General features: G+C 45.8%; 1 long non-coding RNA gene across 1 annotated transcript; it reads right to left on the bottom strand.

The window, feature by feature from the left end:
• Window positions 1-245: 245 nt before the first annotated feature.
• LOC138651475 (uncharacterized) lies at window positions 246-3,196 on the bottom strand. The gene is made up of 2 exons (XR_011315497.1): window positions 2,892-3,196; window positions 246-862 (listed from the first exon to the last, which is right to left on the bottom strand). It is a non-coding gene; the product is annotated as an uncharacterized lncRNA (long non-coding RNA).
• Between the last annotated feature and the right edge of the window lie 8,730 nt (window positions 3,197-11,926).

The following is an 11,926-nucleotide window of genomic DNA, read 5'->3' as shown; positions in this document are numbered from 1 at the left end:
CTGGTTGAGAAGTGCGTCTCTTGGAGGCAAACCACATCTGCCTGTTGGGATCTATAATAACGAAAGGCCTTAGTGCGTTTGTGAGGGGAATTTAGGCCCCTCACATTGTGTGATAGGATCGTTAATGGCATGATAGATGGTTGTTGAATTTGCTTATGTTGGCAGTAAGTTTTGGGTCGTTGGCGGAGTTAGAGAAATTATTGTTAGGTGGACCAAATTGGTAGAGTGTACTCGGGCGAGTAGTAGGGATGGAAGGGAGGGCAGGTTGAACAATAACTATGATTAGGAAAGGGTAGGAAGAACTCGTTGGGAAGGGGGGGGTGGGACTGTTGTTGGCTAAGCACATAGTGCGAAGCATCAGTGTACAAGGACACTGTGGGGTCATGAGGGTCCGCTAGGGGGCACAATGAAACATATTTAAATGTCGTGAAGAACGGGAGTGAGAACGAGATAGTGGGTTAAGTTAAACTGGAAATTCAATTTCACAGGCTAGGAGTGGGCTTTTCATAGTGCCGGGGGAATTAGGGATAGAGGGCGTAGTGCGAGACCTGAAAATAACCATTATATTAAACATAGTTAATTAACGCCTTAATATGGTCTAGTGAAATATTTGAAACCTGGCTGCCCATTTAAAAGGCCTGACAGAATTCTACAACTTAACACGCTATAAAGAGGAGAAAAGAGAAAAAAAAAAAAAAAAAACACTATGAAAACTCGTGTAATAAACATAGTCACTTGTCTGAAGTGAAGAGCAAGTCAAATGGCGTTGTCAGTCTGGAAGTTCGGTTGAAGCGAAAGCTGTAACGGCTTCTGTAGGGTAGGTAGTGGAGCTGTACGCTCCAAGAACGCCTGTAACAATAAACTGAAAAAGAACACATATGAACTATTTGTTCCATTGAACATTATAAAGTATAGGCTAGCGTGTTGTATCCGGGACTACGCTATGAGGTTGTCCTGAAGAGAAGCCTATGGAGTAGTATAGGCACGAACTAAAGTTAGTGGATATCCAGCATGGGGGAGCCGGAGGATCACGTGGTCTGGGACGGAGGGTCGCAGGTTGGGGCCTCGAGGAAGAAGGTGGGGGGGATGATGGGAGGTCCATGAGTTGTAGTTTAGACAAGCAACGGCTCGCTCCTTCAGGGGAGAGAACTGTATGGACCATATCGAGATGAGAGAAGATCAGTTTAAATGGGAAGCCCCAGCGGTACTTGATGTTGTTGGAGCGTAGGACCTCCAGGTATGGTTTCATAGCACGTCTTTTGGCGATGGTAGTAGGGGCCAAGTCGGAGAACAGTTCATATGAGTGGCCTTGGAATACCAGCGGTGACGAATTTCTTGCTGCCTGTAAGAGCTGTTCCTTGGTTTTGTAATGATGTAATTTAAGGATGATATCCCTTGGTGGACCTTCCGGTTTGCGTTTGCTCAGGGCTCTATGAATTCGGTCCATTTCTAGGCGCTCTATAGGGATTCCTGGTATTAGTTCTTGAAAGAGAGCCGTCGCCGTGGACTGGAGATCGGTGATTGTTTCGGGTATGCCCCTGATTCTGATGTTGCACCTGCGGGCTCGATTTTCGAAATCCTCCAGTCTGTTGTTGAGGGTGTGAATTTCGTCGTGTAGCATCTCGATGTCTTTCTCGTGAGTAGCAAGGGTTGTGTGGGTAGCGTCCATTTTGTCCTCCAGGTCAGAGGTACGGGAACCGAGTTCTCTGATCTCCTTGGTTAAATCCTTGGTCAATTTTTCTGACATTTTGAGTAATTCTGAGTGTAAAATTGATTGAAACTGTGATAGTAAGGCAGATTGATCTGAGGTTGAGGTATTAGGGGTCTTGGTTGTTAAAGCTGGAATCATTTCAGAGTCCGCACCCTCAGGTATAGACGAGTTAGAGGATTCTGACTGGGAGAAGGGGCCAGAAGACATATCGCCGTCCAGATCTGTTAAAGCGGCAAATCTGTTGCTGGGTTGTTTTGAGCTGGCTCTGCGTGCTTTAGGCATGAGGGCGAGTTGAGTAGGAAAGGGCCTCCGTGGTGCTTATCCCGTTCAAGGAAAGAGGGTCAGTAGGAGGGCATATTGCAGAGCGACCCCTAGCGGATATAGGGGGGGCACTTTAAGGCATTACAAAAGTCTTAAGGTGTATTATAAGCTGGGCTTATTTGGGGTGGAGACTGCGATGGGAGGGTTGGTATGATGGTATATAGCCGAGAGGATGATTTTTAAAGTAATCCTCATAATGTGCACGGAATTAGAGCTCAACATGGACACTAGGTGTCGCTATTGTATCAGTGAAGACGGTTGGTGACCAGCTGAGTCTTTTTTGTGTATTATAGAATGTATCACCAGTTCTTAGATTGAGCACTAGGTGTCACCAAACGTCTTTCTTCTAGGGCACCCTCTTTATCCCACTGTATATGACACTTTAGTGGAATGCAGACAGAATTAGCCTAGCGTGCCAGAGTATACTTGTATAGCTCAATGTAGCTATGGAGCCTGCAGGCTCAGCAAAACAGTGCACTGTAAAGTCAGTAAATTGTTGCAATTATGACCCCAGGGGAGAGGAGGGTCAGGGAAGCAAGGCTGAGAACCAAAAGAGTCCAGCATACAGTATACAGTATCTCTGTTCAATGCACTCCCTTCCTCTCTGCAGCGTAATGAGAGATAACAGTAGCCCCAGCGATAGGAGACAACAGAAACTCAGCAGGGTGAAAGATAAGTTGGATCTCTAGCAGGTTTATCCTCAGTGCAGGCTGAGGGAGCAGAGGGGAGGAGCACAGACAATAATGCAGACTAATGCAGACGCTGGGAGCCGGCCAGAGTTTATGTAGTTAATGAGGGAGCAAGGGTCCCCGTCTCTCAGGGCACTCAGGGCACACACTGCACCTTCCCCCTCTCATACCTCCAGGATTTCCAGCTAGTCCGTCCAGAGCCAAGTACCAGCACTCCGAGTCCCTCTCCTTCCAGGTGCACTGTTAGAAAATGGCTGCCGCCTCATGCAGACACTGCTCTCCACCAAGGTATCTCTGAATTAAATCCAGCTGCGGCCGTGATACCGACCTCCTCAGAAGCCGGATGCCTCCAGGTGCCCAGGGGAGCCCAGCGATACCGGTACCAGAACTCTCTGGGTAATATAGCTGCGGGTTATGGTTCAGGGTAATCAGAGCTCCAGCCAGGCACGTCTTTCCTGCTCCACTACAAAGCCACGCCCCAATTAAATACATTTTTGTGTGTGTGTGGATGAGGGGTTGCATATTGGTAGATACAAATTCAGAACTTTGTTAAAAAATAGAAAAATATTTAGAATTGAGTCCTCAGTGGTTGATACCTTTTAATGGCTAACTGAAAAGATAGTAACAAATTGCAAGCTTTCGAGACTACTCAGGTCTCTTCATCAGGCAAAGACTAAAACAAATTCTGAAGAATCACATTTATGCTCAACATAGCATATAAAAAAAAAGGGAAAAACCATGGATAAGACAGGTGACATGAAGCAGAATTACCATGAGTGATAAACAGTTATGTCCATAAATATTGGTCCAGTTCTTAGATAAGGATTGTTTTATTGGGGTCTGTTGTGGATTCTGTTTTTGGGCTCCCTCTGGTGGTTACAGATGGTACTGGGTGACTTGTGTTCTCTGCGGTCTCTGGTGTCCACCTGTTCTATCAGGATATGGGAGTTTCCTATTTAACCTGGCTTTCTTGTCATTTCCTCGCCGGCTATCAATGTAATCAGTGTGTCTTGTTACCTCTGCTTCCCGCTTCTGTATTCTTCAGGACAAGCTAAGTTTTTGATTTTCCTGTTCCACGTTTTGCTTAATTTTTGTCTTAGTCCAGCTTGCAGATATGTGATTCCTTTTTGCTGGTTGCTCTAGTGGGCTGATATTACTCATGTTCCATGAGTTGGAACATGAGTTCAAGTAATTTCAGGATGGTTTTTTGTAGGGTTTTTCGCTGACCGCGCAGTTCACTTTTGTATCCTCTGCTATCTAGCTTTAGCGGGCCTCATTTTGCTGAATCTGTTTTCATAACTACGTATGTGCTTTCCTCTCATTTCACCGTCATTACATGTGGGGGGCTGCTATTTCTGTGGGGTGTTTCTCTGGAGGCAAGAGAGGTCTGTGTTTCTTCTAATAGGGAAAGTTAGTTCTTCGGCTGGCGCGAGACGTCTAGAATCATCGTAGGCACGTTCCCCGGCTACAGCTAGTTGTGTGTTGAGGTTCAGGATCGCGGTCAGCTCAGTTTCCATCACCCTAGAGCTTGTTTTGTTTTTTGTGCTTGTCCTTTTGTGATCCCCTGCCATTGGGATCATGACAGTATAGCCGGACCAAAAAGTGGTAATCGTATTGGCTGAAGTAGGAGGAAAAGTAGTCTGAGGAAGTTTTTTTTTTTTTTTTTTTCCCCTCAGTTTGCTGCATAGCCTTAATTGCAGCCTGGCTGCGTCTTACCTCCTCTTAATCCTTGAATGGCTCTGACCTCAGCTGTTTATCATGGAAGTCTAGAGTTTGGCTTCCAGCCTGAATAATCTTGCTGCTAAAGTTCAAAATATACAAGATTTTGTTGTACATGCTCCTATGTCTGAACCTAGAATTCCTATCCCAGAGTTTTTTTCTGGAGATAGATCTAGTTTTCTGAATTTTAGGAACAATTGCAAGTTGTTTCTTTCTTTGAAATCTCGCTCTTCTGGAGACCCTGCTCAGCAAGTCAAGATTGTTATATCTTTCCTGTGGGGTGACCCTCAGAATTGGGCATTTGCATTGGCACCAGGGGATCCTGCGTTGCTCAATGTGGATGCGTTTTTTCTGGCATTGGGTTTGCTCTATGAGGAACCTAACCTAGAGATTCAGGCTGAAAAAGCTTTATTGGCTCTCTCAGGGGCAAGATGAAGCAGAAATATATTGTCAGAAATTTCGGAAATGGTCGGTGCTTACTCAGTGGAATGAGTGCGCCCTGGCTGCAAGATTCAGAGATGGCCTTTCTGAGGCCATTAAAGATGTTATGGTGGGGTTCCCTGCGCCTACAGGTCTGAATGAGTCTATGACTATGGTTATTCAGATTGATCGGCGTTTACGGGAGCGCAAACCTGTGCACCATTTGGCGGTGTCTTCTGAACAGGCACCTGAGACAATGCAATGTGATAGAATTCAGTCCAGAAGTGAACGGCAAAACTATAGGCGGAAAAATGGGTTGTGTTTTTATTGTGGTGATTCAGCTCATGTTATATCAGCATGCTCTAAACGCACAAAAAAGGTTGATAAGTCTGTTGCCATTAGTACTTTACAGTCTAAGTTCATTCTGTCTGTGACTCTGATTTGTTCATTATCAGCCATTTCCGTCGATGCCTATGTGGATTCAGGCGCTGCCCTGAGTCTTATGGATTGGTCATTTGCCAACCGCTGTGGGTTTAGTCTGGAGCCTCTGGAAGTCCCTATTCCTTTGAAAGGAATTGACTCTACACCTTTGGCTATGAATAAACCTCAGTACTGGACACAAGTGACCATGCGTATGACTCCCGTTCATCAGGAGGTGATTCGCTTCCTGGTACTGTATAATTTACATGATGTCTTAGTGCTTGGTCTGCCATGGTTACAAACTCATAACCCAGTCTTGGACTGGAAAACGATGTCTGTGTTAAGCTGGGGATGTCAGGGGGTTCATGATGATGCACCTCCGATTTCTATCGCTTCATCTACTCCTTCTGAGGTTCCGGTATTTTTGTCTGATTATCGGGATGTTTTTGAGGAGCCTAAGCTCAATTCGCTTCCTCCTCACAGGGATTGCGATTGTGCTATAGATTTGATTCCTGGCAGTAAATTTCCTAAAGGTCGTTTGTTCAATCTCAGTGCCAGAGCATACTGCTATGCGGGATTATGTTAAGGAGTCCTTGGAAAAGGGACATATCCGTCCATCTTCGTCCCCTTTGGGAGCAGGTTTTTTTTTTGTGGCCAAAAAAGATGGTTCCTTGAGGCCTTGTATAGATTACCGTCTTTTGAATAAGATTACAGTTAAATATCAGTATCCTTTGCCATTGTTGACTGATTTGTTCGCTCGCATTAAGGGGGCTAAATGGTTTACTAAGATTGATCTTCGGGGTGAGTATAATCTTGTGCGGATAAGGCAGGGTGATGAGTGGAAAACCGCATTTAATACGCCTGAGGGCCATTTTGAGTATTTGGTGATGCCTTTTGGACTTTCTAATGCTCCTTCTGTCTTCCAGTCCTTTATGCACGATATTTTCCGTGAATATCTGGATAAATTTATGATTGTGTATTTGGATGATGTTTTGGTTTTTTCGGATGACTGGGAGTCCCATGTTCAGCAGGTCAGGAAGGTGTTTCAGGTCCTGCGGGCCAATTCTTTGTTTGTAAAAGGTTCAAAGTGTCTCTTTGGAGTCCAGAAGATTTCTTTTTTGGGGTATATTTTTTCCCCTTCTACTATTGAGATGGATCCCGTCAAGGTTCAGGCTATTTGTGACTGGACGCAGCCTACATCTCTTAAGAGTCTACAGAAGTTCTTGGGCTTTGCTAATTTTTATCGTCGTTTCATAACTAATTTTTCTAGTGTTGTTAAGCCTTTGACGGATTTGACTAAGAAGGGTGCTGATGTTGCTGATTGGTCTCCTGCGGCTGTGGAGGCCTTTCAGGAACTTAAGCGCCGGTTTTCTTCTGCTCCTGTGTTGCGTCAGCCAGATGTTTCGCTTCCTTTTCAGGTTGAGGTTGATGCTTCCGAGATTGGAGCGGGGGCGGTTTTGTCACAGAGAAGCTCCGATTGCTCAGTGATGAAGTCATGTGCGTTCTTTTCTAGAAAGTTTTCGCCCACTGAGCGGAGTTATGATGTTGGTAATCGGGAGCTTTTGGCCATGAAGTGGGCATTTGAGGAGTGGCGTCATTGGCTTGAGGGTGCTAGACATCGTGTGGTGGTCTTGACTGATCACAAAAATCTGATTTACCTTGAGTCTGCCAAGCGTCTGAATCCTAGACAGGCTCATTGGTCACTGTTTTTCTCCCGTTTCGATTTTGTGGTTTCATACCTGCCAGGTTCAAAGAATGTGAAGGCGGATGCTCTTTCTAGGAGTTTTGTGCCTGACTCCCCTGGAAATTCTGAGCCCACTGGTATCCTTAGGGATGGGGTGATTTTGTCGGCTGTCTCCCCAGACTTGCGACGTGCTTTGCAGGAGTTTCAGGCGGATAAACCTGATCGTTGTCCGCCTGAAAGACTATTTGTTCCGGATAATTGGACCAGTAGAGTCATCTCCGAGGTCCATTCTTCTGCGTTGGCAGGTCATCCTGGAATATTTGGTACTAGAGACTTGGTAGCCAGGTCTTTTTGGTGGCCTTCCTTGTCGAGGGATGTGCGTTCTTTTGTGCAGTCTTGTGAAGTTTGCGCTCGGGCTAAGCCTTGCTGTTCTCGGGCCAGTGGATTGTTGTCACCTTTGCCTATTCCGAAGAGGCCTTGGACGCACATTTCCATGGACTTTATTTCGGATCTCCCTGTCTCTCAAAAAATGTCCGTCATCTGGGTTGTGTGTGACCGCTTTTCTAAGATGGTTCATCTGGTACCCTTGCCTAAGTTGCCTTCCTCCTCTGAGTTGGTCCCTCTGTTTTTTCAGAACGTGGTTCGTTTGCATGGGATTCCGGAGAACATCGTTTCTGACAGGGGATCCCAGTTTGTGTCTAGATTTTGGCGGACGTTCTGTGCTAAGATGGGCATTGATTTGTCCTTTTCGTCTGCATTCCATCCTCAGACGAATGGCCAGACGGAACGAACTAATCAGACCTTGGAAACTTATTTAAGGTGTTTTGTTTCTGCTGATCAAGATGACTGGGTTACCTTTTTGCCGCTTGCCGAATTTGCCCTTAATAATCGGGCTAGTTCTGCTACCTTGGTTTCTCCTTTCTTTTGTAATTCGGGGTTTCATCCTCGTTTTTCCTCTGGTCAGGTGGAGCCTTCTGATTGTCCTGGAGTGGACATGGTGGTGGATAGGTTGCATCAGATTTGGAGTCATGTGGTGGACAATTTGAAGTTGTCCCAGGAGAGGGCTCAGCAGTTTGCTAATCGCCGTCGCCGCGTGGGTCCTCGACTTCGTGTTGGGGACTTGGTGTGGTTGTCTTCTCGTTTTGTTCCTATGAAGGTCTCTTCTCCTAAGTTCAAGCCTCGGTTCATCGGTCCCTATAGGATCTTGGAAATTCTTAACCCTGTGTCGTTTCGTTTGGATCTCCCGGCATCGTTTGCTATTCATAATGTGTTCCATCGGTCGTTGTTGCGGAAGTATGAGGTACCTGTTGTTCCTTCGCTTGAGCCTCCTGCTCCGGTGCTGGTGGAGGGAGAATTGGAGTATGTTGTGGAGAAGATCTTGGATTCTCGTGTTTCCAGACGGAAACTCCAATATTTGGTCAAGTGGAAGGGTTATGGTCAGGAGGATAATTCTTGGGTGGTTGCCTCTGATGTTCATGCTGCTGATTTGGTCCGTGCATTTCATAGGGCTCATCCTGGTCGCCCTGGTGGTTCTCGTGAGGGTTCGGTGACCCCTCCTCAATGGGGGGTACTGTTGTGGATTCTGTTTTTGGGCTCCCTCTGGTGGTTACAGATGGTACTGGGTGACTTGTGTTCTCTGCGGTCTCTGGTGTCCACCTGTTCTATCAGGATATGGGAGTTTCCTATTTAACCTGGCTTTCTTGTCATTTCCTCGCCGGCTATCAATGTAATCAGTTTGTCTTGTTACCTCTGCTTCCCGCTTCTGTATTCTTCAGGACAAGCTAAGTTTTTGATTTTCCTGTTCCACGTTTTGCTTAATTTTTGTCTTAGTCCAGCTTGCAGATATGTGATTCCTTTTTGCTGGTTGCTCTAGTGGGCTGATATTACTCCTCATGTTCCATGAGTTGGAACATGAGTTCAAGTAATCTCAGGATGGTTTTTTGTAGGGTTTTTCGCTGACCGCGCAGTTCACTTTTGTATCCTCTGCTATCTAGCTTTAGCGGGCCTCATTTTGCTGAATCTGTTTTCATAACTACGTATGTGCTTTCCTCTCATTTCACCGTCATTACATGTGGGGGGCTGCTATTTCTGTGGGGTGTTTCTCTGGAGGCAAGAGAGGTCTGTGTTTCTTCTAATAGGGAAAGTTAGTTCTTCGGCTGGCGCGAGACGTCTAGAATCATCGTAGGCACGTTCCCCGGCTACAGCTAGTTGTGTGTTGAGGTTCAGGATCGCGGTCAGCTCAGTTTCCATCACCCTAGAGCTTGTTTTGTTTTTTGTGCTTGTCCTTTTGTGATCCCCTGCCATTGGGATCATGACAGGTCTGGTTCTGTTGTGATGACCCCTCATAGTCTGAGGAGCAAGTTCCTTAGTTGATGTAAAAAGACATAAATCCATGCAACACATTCATTCCTACAGTGAGACTGTCAAAGGTCGTCATCAGTTTATATTCCCAGACTCTTCTGTTTCTCTTAGATTTGAAGCTACCTTTTAACACAAGTAATTTCATGTCCACAATGTTATGATTTGGGAGACAAAAATGTGTTGCGACAGGTAGTTCCATTCTTTTTTCTTGTGTGGCGGTGAGAATTCATTCTTGTTCTAAGCTTTTGCCCCGTCTCCCCCACATACAGACCCCCAGTTGGACATATAGCACAAATAATTAGGTACACCACATTAGAAGTGACGCAGCTGAAAGTACCTGGTATCTTGTAGTCCTGATGTGAATTGGGGATCTTTATCTTGTCTGTGGTCATTATAAATGGACAGGTTTTACATTTTTTCTGGTTGCAAGGAAAGGTACCTGCAGCTGTTGGAGAGGACAGGGACCTCTTGACAATGATGCTTCTTAGATTTGGGGGCTGCCTAAAACACAGTAGTGGGGGGGTCTGGAAAAATGGATTGGAAGCAGGCATCTTTTTGCAGTAAAGGTAATTTCCGTGCAGCTCCTTAGCACCTCCAGATTTGGATTGTAGGTAACCACTAGAGGTACCCGGTTATTTTCTTCTTTAGCTGTGTAATGTAGCAGGTGATTCCTTGATATTCTGGTGGCTCTTGTAATCTGGTTTTCAATTGTTCTTGGATGGTAGCCCTGGTTCAAAAAGGTCTTTCTGAGGCGACCAAGGTGTTCATCCCTATCCATTGGGTTGGAACATATACTATTGTATCTGATGGCTTGGCTGTAGACAATAGAGTTTGTGTTTTGGATGGAAGCTGTCCCATTACTCTCAATTCTAATTATTTTTCTATCTACTGGCTAACACTGTACCAAGATATATTTCTTTCCTGTGTTAAAAAATAGAGACCGATATTTGTTTTTGCATGGATGGAACTGAGGGCCTTTTTATTACACACAGACATGACTTTTTTTTTTCTTTTTTTTTTTTTAATTGTTGAGCTATCTGCAATATGGACACTACTGTATTCTAAGGGTACCTGTTGTGAATTCTGTTGTCGAACTCCCTCCTGTGGTCGTGAATGGTACTTCGGCGAGCTCTGTCTATGGACTCCCTCTGGTGGCTGTGAGTGGAGCTGCTGCTTCTGAGGTTCCTTACACAGGTGACGTGGTTTATCCTGTGGTTGGCTGCTCTATTTAACTCCACTCAGATCGTTACTCCATGCCAGCTGTCAATGTTCCTGCATTGGTTGTTTGCTCCTGGATCTTTCTGGTTACCTGTCTGCTCCGGCAGAAGCTAAGTCCCTGATAGTTATAATTTGTTCATTGTTTTCTTGTCCAGCTGGATATCATGATTCTGCCTTGCTAGCTGGAAGCTCTGGGATGCAGAGTGGCATCTCCGTACCGTTAGTCGGTGCGGAGGTCTTTTTGCACACTCTGCGTGGTCTTTTGTAGTTTTTGTGCTGACCGCAAAGTTACCTTTCCTATCTTCTGTCTGTTTAGTAAGTCTGGCCTCCCTTTGCTGAAATCTGTTTCATTTCTGTGTTTGTGACTTCATCTTAACTCACAGTCAATATATGTGGTGGGCTTCCTTTACCTTTGGGGAATTTCTCTGAGGCAAGGTAGGCTTTATTTTCTATCTCTAGGGCTAGCTAGCTCTTAAGCTGTGAAGAGACGTCAAGGGAGTGTCAGGAACGTTCCACGGCTATTTCTAGTTGTTGTGATAGGATTAGGGGTTGTGGTCAGCAGAGCTCCCACATCCCAGAGCTTGTCCTGTGTCAGTTTAACTATCAGGTCGTGCCTGGTGCTCCTAACCACCAGGTCCATAACAGGTACCGTCTCACAGTGGCATTTTGATCGCTACGACGGCACGATTCGTGACGTGCCAGTGATATACTTACGATCTCGCTGTGTCTGACACGCTACTGCGATCAGGGACCCCGCTGAGAATCGTACGTCGTAGCAGATCGTTTGAAACTTTCTTTCGTCGTCTAGTGTCCCGCTGTGGCGGCATGATCGCATCGTGTAACAAAGGTGTGCACGATATTCTTCACCTCCTCTGCTGATTCTACATCGCAAATACGTTATGAAATTATCGCTCCAGCGCCGTGCATTGCGAAGTGTGACCGCAGTCTACGACGCTGGAGCGATAATGGAGCGACGCTGGAGCGTTACGGATCGTGCCGTCGTAGCGACCAAAGTGCCACTGTGAGACTGTTCCTTAACTGCTGTGGCGGGACAATCTTCTGCCCTTTAGAACACACAGATGGTGGCTACCTCATGTTCTACGCTGTTTAGAATAAATTACCACTATAAGGCCGGCATCACACTGGCGTTTTAAACAGCTGAGTGCAATGCGATAAAAAAATCGCATTGCTTTCGGACCAATTTTAAGCTATGGGGCATGCTGCGATTCTCGGACCGAGGAAAACTCTCGGCTCACTCGAACCCATATAAGCCTATGGGTGCGAGTGAGACAGCGCACACCACTCTGATACCATCCGAGTGATGTGCGTTATAAGCGGACCCCAGCAATGGAGGAGATGGAGAAATTCATTTCTCTGCCTCCT

This window comes from Ranitomeya imitator, chromosome 10 (assembly GCF_032444005.1).
Source record: "Ranitomeya imitator isolate aRanImi1 chromosome 10, aRanImi1.pri, whole genome shotgun sequence".
NCBI lineage: Eukaryota > Metazoa > Chordata > Amphibia > Anura > Dendrobatidae > Ranitomeya > Ranitomeya imitator.
The sequence above is the reverse complement of the archived record's forward strand: the minus strand, read 5'-3'. Positions and strand labels throughout refer to the sequence as shown.